The sequence below is a fragment of the Mycteria americana genome, chromosome 26 (genome assembly GCF_035582795.1).
Source record: "Mycteria americana isolate JAX WOST 10 ecotype Jacksonville Zoo and Gardens chromosome 26, USCA_MyAme_1.0, whole genome shotgun sequence".
NCBI lineage: Eukaryota > Metazoa > Chordata > Aves > Ciconiiformes > Ciconiidae > Mycteria > Mycteria americana.
The window spans coordinates 1,664,496-1,671,058 of NC_134390.1; positions in this window are offsets into that span (position 1 = coordinate 1,664,496).

The window sequence follows — 6,563 nt, forward strand, 5'->3', positions numbered from 1 at the left end:
GGGGGTCTTCCCCAGCGCATGCGCACCGCCCCCTCCCGCCCGGCTCCACGGGGGCTTCTCTGCGCGCGTGCGTAGTGGGCGTTTCCCGCTTTTTGCGCGGCGGTGCTGAGGGCGGCGGGTGTGGGCGGCTGCTCGATGCCCTCCTCAGTTGTGAGGAAACGGGGGCTTTCTGTGCTTCTCGGCCCCCCTTCTGGGCTGCTCCCTATGCAGGTGTGTCCAGGCAGTTGGTACGTACAGCTCTGAGCACCACAAGTGTGGGTTGGAGCTCTGGGTGCCCACAGGCTCCTGAGTCTTGTGAGGCGAGGCTGGAACGAAGGCCTTGGAGCCATGGCTTGTCACCTCTTTCAGAAGTGACCCCGTGCTCTGTGATTCACTGGTGTCTGAAGGTGCTAGGTTGTAAGAAAGGGCTATGTGCAGAGAGGAAGGAGTGCATGTGCTAGGTGTTGGGGTCCCCTGCAGACATGTTTTGTTTGAAAACAAGAAAAAGGGTTTTCAGCAGCCAAACTAGATAACCTGCATTCCTGAGATACTGGAAAGTTTCTGTGTCTTCATTAGCATGACACGAGTGCTCGCTTTCCAACCAGCACAGCGGCTCCTCAAGATGTTTATCTGAACAATGCACTTTCAGGAATAGCTTTAGGTGTTTCTTTCTTTTTCTCTACATGTTATTCTTCATAATGTGTAAAGTACCAAATTCCTGACTTTAAAAAAAAATAATTGCATGTGATCAGTGCTATAGTTCAGTCTCCTCATTGCTGCTATTAATCAGGCCAAGAGTTTAACATGGCCTTTGTCATACCCACAGCTTGCTTCTACTTTGAGCTGTTCCAGATTCCCAGCCTTCTTGTTCAGTGCTTGCGAAGCGGCTCATGAGCTTCCACCAGATCCCCTGACCATTAAGACAGGAATTGACTAGTTAATATGCTGGTATTACTTTTAGGCTAATCTCAGCATTGACATGTGAAATTTTACTCATTCCAGTAAAAAGCCTGAATTATGGCCCAGAAAATACATACACTTCATAAATTACAAGCTTCATAGCTTGAACAAATGGCATAGCAATCTGTGTACTGGAGGGTTGGAGGTATGTCCAGGTGGAGCAGACGTGACACTGTTATTAGAGCGCATCAGATAAACTTATATGTGCTGTTATTAAATGCATGACTTGTACAGGAAATTGCATGTTTATCTAGGTTATGTGAGCAGGACATTTCAAGCTTGATTCAGTTGCCTAAGCAGAGGTATCTGCTGCCATTTCAGACACCCTTGACTGCCTGAGACATCAGCAAAGGGCTGGCCAGTACAACACAGGGCCACTACAGGCTTGCACCCCTCTGGACTGGCTTCCCCCCTTTTTCTGGTGATGGGAACACCATGGGGCATCTCAAATGACACCAGACGCTGATGTTTAGGCACCTTTAGCAAGCCATTCCCGCTTTACCTGTGTGCGGCCTCATCTCTAGAAATGCTGTAGTGATTTGTTTTGACTAAGGGTTATACAGAAAATATTCTTATTTCAATAGACCTAAAGATTTTCAAAGTGAGAAATTGTCATCCTTCTCTATGAATACATACTTACAAAAGTGATCATTTTGAGAGTTACAGATATACGATGCAGTAATTACTCAGAAATGCTGGGAATACAAAATATACTGTGGTAGTGCCTGTAAGTTTAATTATCCAAGTATCAAGGATAAAATGATGCATCTCATTACTTACGTACATTACAGCAGCTCACAGATTGCTAATCAAAATCAATGATCAATAATAACAGAAAAAGAGTCAAACTGTGCATCAAAGACAGTCTAAAGCCTCAGCCTCGGTGCTTATGCCGCATGTGCAGCTTCCTCTCCCCAGCAGTGTCTGGCTGTGCTGGCCTCAGGAGAGCTCTGTGTGGCAGAGGGATCTGCTGGTGGGATTAGCGTCCAAATGAGACCACGCTCTAACAGGAGGCATTGCGCACAACAGCAAGGATGGGCTGAGAGGCAGATGGAAGTAGCTGTTGGAAGATACCATGTTGCCTTAATTAATTGTAGGTAAGGTTTTCAGGATTGAATTTAGAATGTTAAAAACATCCTCCTGGGTCAGACCAATGACACCTCTGGCCCAGTAGCCTGTCTCCAGTGGCGGCAACAGGAGATGCTGTTTGGGTGAGCATGTGAGCCAGGGTACTTGCTGCTGTCTGTTTCCCTCTCCAGCATCCTCAGTGTAGTAGAGATGTTAAAAGGTGCATCTTTGTCCTTTTAGCAGCCATTTATGGACCCGTTGCTTGTGAATTTATGTAATCCCTTCTTAACTTGTTGATAGTGTCTCCACAGTCTTCTGTAACACCAGGTTCCAGACTTGTGTCAAAAAATACTTTCTTCTGTTTTAAACTAATCTTGTAGTTTCAAAGTGTGCCTCCTTGTTCTTCTATAGCGAAATTCCGTGACTGTCAAGTCTGCATTCACTTGTTCCACCGCCCTCATGACTCTGTAAACCTCAGTAAGATCCTTCTCAGCCGCCTTCTCTCTTAATTGAAGAGTACCAGCCTTTTTGATTGTTCCTTATTAAGGCAGCTCATCCCTCCCCTCCTCTGGACCCTCTGTAACTCCATCACATTCTTCCAGAGCACTTGAGGCCAGAACCGCACTCCAGATGTGAGTGCACCAAGGATTACTACAACAGCAAACCGAGGGCTTTGGTCTCACCTCAGGATCCTTCCTGACAGCAGCCAATGTTCAGCTGGCTTTTTTGGCTGCTGTTGCACCCCAAGCCAGTGGCTTCAGAGAACTATCAATGACAATACCGTGATCTCTTTCCTGAGTTGCAGCTGACAGCTCTGAGCTCTGCGTTGATTTAAAATGTGTTTTCTGGTGTTTTGGTGATTTGGTAAGAGGTTGTTGTGAATTGCAGGTATAAAGGATGACAAGTCAATAAGGTATGAACAACCTGTTCCGGGAAAATAATCTCGGGTGTAATTATTAACACGTTTATGGTGCATGTTTCTTTCAAGGGACGGCATCTTTCCTAGTGTTACTCTTAGAGCAGTAGAATGCAACTCTGCTAGTAGATTTATACCAGAGAGGAGAATCCCAAGAAATATTTTTCTGTCTTCCCAGTCCTCCCTTTTTGATATTTCATCTAAGTGTCTAGCTCTTGGGGTAGCAGCCCTTCCTGAGGGAGTCTGCATTGTCTGACTGATTCTCTGATTGTTGGTGCTGCCAAACTGTCTACAGAAGAGGCCCAGCACTAGCAGATAGGGTAAGGCAGCTGCTGAAGAAATGCTCTGTGGTATGGACAATGCTGAGACACCCACATGGCTTTTTTTTGTTTTTGAGGTCTCCACCCAACCAGTGAACTCCACGTGACCCCTCCCAACAGCACCACCAGTTTGTTTAATCACTGATTAAACTGGAATTTTACTTCCACTTCCAAACTTCTGTCAGTCCTTACATTCCCTTTTTGTTTTTTAATAAAGCCAAGGCAATAGAAAAATACAACAATCATTAAAGTACTGTGGCATGACTTCACTGAGGAGGCATCACACATCTGTATTAGATGTGGTGACTTTAGGTGAAAGCTTCTGCTTTTCAGCCCTATGGAAAGCTGCTATTCCAGAAGGCAAGAAGATATGGCCTAGTACCTCGTAAACCTGTGTTACTGTACAAGTGCCCCTGTCAGGTCCTGGAGCCCCTTCTAAGCTCTCATTCACGCAGACAGTTTAGGACTCCGGGATTGCTTCTTCGACTAGCACGTGTGTCACCTTGACCAAGAAGAATAAACCTTAACTCTGTCAGTGGAGTACAATAAAAAATGTGCAATGATATCCTACAAGATCAGCACAGGTTTTTTCCATGTTGTGTTCCTTTTAAAAAATATTTCTTGTTTTCTAACCATCAGTGAATGTGGAGTTGAATACCCCATAATGATTCCCCGAGCTCTTTCCTGAGTGGGAATAGCTAACTTAGACCCCATCGTTGTGTAATTATAGTTGGGCTTGCTTTGCCCCTGCATCTTCGTATTTGTTAGCATTTCGTTTTGCCTGCGTTTTGAACGCCCGTGTACTTGGTATCGTGAGATCCTTCTCTGGCTCTTCCCAGTCAGTTTGGATATCCTGAATAATTTTATAGCATTGGTAAACTTTGACACTTCATCGTTTACCTCTTTTTCCAGCTCATTGATGACTATATTGTACAATTCAGGTCTCAGCACAGGCACATGCTTTATTATAGCGGTACACATTGGAGGCTTATAAAGCAAAAGCTGCTGTTACTTCATGATGAAGGCACCCCAACCTCCCTCCAGTCCAGCAACATCATTTCCTAGCGGTACCGGCAGGACAGCCTGATCTCTTCCCCAGATCAGGCAAGCCCCTTTTTGTCTGCAGGTAACTTTAACCACACAGTTGCTTACTGTGAGCTCTTTCATTCTCAGATGCTCAGAGTTCCTTCTTTTTCTCGAATTACAGAATTCATTCTCACTCAGCCCTCTCGGGGACAGAGAAAGGTATTGGATCTACCTGATGAACACAGTTATGGATTTCTTCCCTTTTGTACACATTTCGGGTTATTGCAAAGGCAACAAATAGAAGGGATGAATAGACTCCCTGCAGGATGTATGTTCTCTGTGGGACAAAGCCAGAACTGCTGAATAGTTCTTGTAGAGCCCGTTCCTGGCAGCTCATGGCTGTTCTTGGCATCAGCGGTTGGAGCTCTAGCCTTTGGAGCATGTAAACCTGGGTTCCCAGCCGAGAGGCTCCACTAAGGAGTCATAGAATCATAGAATGCTTTGGACTGGAAGGGACCTTTACAGGTCATCTAGTCCAGCTCCCCTGCAAGAGCAGGGACATCTTTAACTAGATTAGGTTGTTCAGAGCCCCATCCAACCTGGCCTTGAATGTTGCCAGGGATGGGACCTCCACTACCTCTCTGGGCAACCTGTGCCAGTGCCTCACCACCCTCATTGTAAAAAATTTCTTTCTTAAATCCAGTCTAAATCTGCCCCTCCCTTAGTTTAAAACCGTTGTTCCTTGTCCTGTCACAACAGGCCTTGCTAAAAAGTCTGTCCCTGTCTTTCCTATAGGTCCCCTTTAAGTATTGGAAGGCTGCTATAAGGTCTCCCCGCAGCCTTCTCTTCTCCAGGCTGAACAACCCCAACTCTCTCAGCCTGTCCTCGTAGGAGAGGTGCTCCAGCCCTCAGATCATTTTCGTGGCCCTTCTCTGGACCCGCTCTAACAGCTCCATGTCCACAAGAGTGCTGAGGGCTCCAGAGCTGGATGCAGTACTCCAGGTGAGGTCTCACCAGGGCAGAGTAGAGTGGCAGAATCACCTCCCTCGACCTACTGGCAGTCCTCTAACAAGTGAGTATTTCATAGCCACTAATCAAGTGATTTGGTTTTGGATCTTCCTAATTAGCACTCATTAGGTGACTCTTGCATTAATAGAAGTTCAGGAAGCACCATCCCCATTTTACAGTGGGCGAAGTCAGGAACAGGAATCTGAAATGGCTATTGAGTAGCTGGTACCAGAGCTGGGATTAAAGTCTAGGGTCCTAGCCCTACCTTTTAGGCATTATATGCTCGCTCTTGCTGAGACAGTCATGTAAAGATTTAAATGTCCTTGGCAAGAAGAATGAGAGAAAGAGTAGAGCAAAAAGGCAGGCGGCTCTGCAGTGCTCCTTTGGAGATCATCGATAACAATATTTCCCAAACAACTGATGAGCTTTTCCTTATTTATGGTGTCAATCTATCTTCTGGAGTTGGTGTTCTCAGCAAAGCGCAGGGCTGGGGAGATGGACTGATTAATGCCATTGGTTTTATCCATCTCTTTCCTGGAGCTTATCAGATGCTGTGAGGCCTTTTGGACTTAATTGCCTTTTGAAAGGCATAATTGCTGACCTGACCGCTGAGGCACCGTCACCAGCACAGCTCCTGGCGAAGCAAAACATCTCCTGCCAGAAGCCGATGAGTCTCAGATGCCTTTGGCTAAATAGGGGACTTATGGTGGAGTTAAACATTAACATCCTTCACAGCTCCCATCTGTTCAAGGTTCAAGAGGGAAGCCATGCTGAGTCAGCCTGGCAGCTGTATTTCCTGCTCCAGCTCTCTCCTCCTTCTGGATGAATCACTCGCTCCTTCTCTCTGCCAGGAAGTCTTAGTCCTGGATGAAACAATAAGCAGGCGGCAGAGGGACACATCAGCTCTCTTGCACCATGTCACTGGAGATCAGCTCCTGCTAACTTGATAACCCTGGTGGGTTTCCTGGCTGGCCTGCAAGTAATCTCGGTGCAACAAGAAGGGAAAGTCACAGGTACCAAAAGACCCCCCCTGAGCTGCAGAAGAATTTCCTTCAGCTGTTAGCAACACCACGCTCACGCCACACAGCACGGCCGTGCTCCTTCCAGGCAGCGCTGGGCAATGGGCTGTGAATTCACAGGGCAGCTTATTCTTGTCTTGCTCTTCCCTGCATGGATTGCTTTTATATGGGCACTTTAAATAAAAAGGTAAATCCTTTTAACTGTGGCTGTTTCTAGAGAGTGGCCTGGTAGCAGGGAAGGAGGGTAGGCAGATGAGAAGAGCCGTT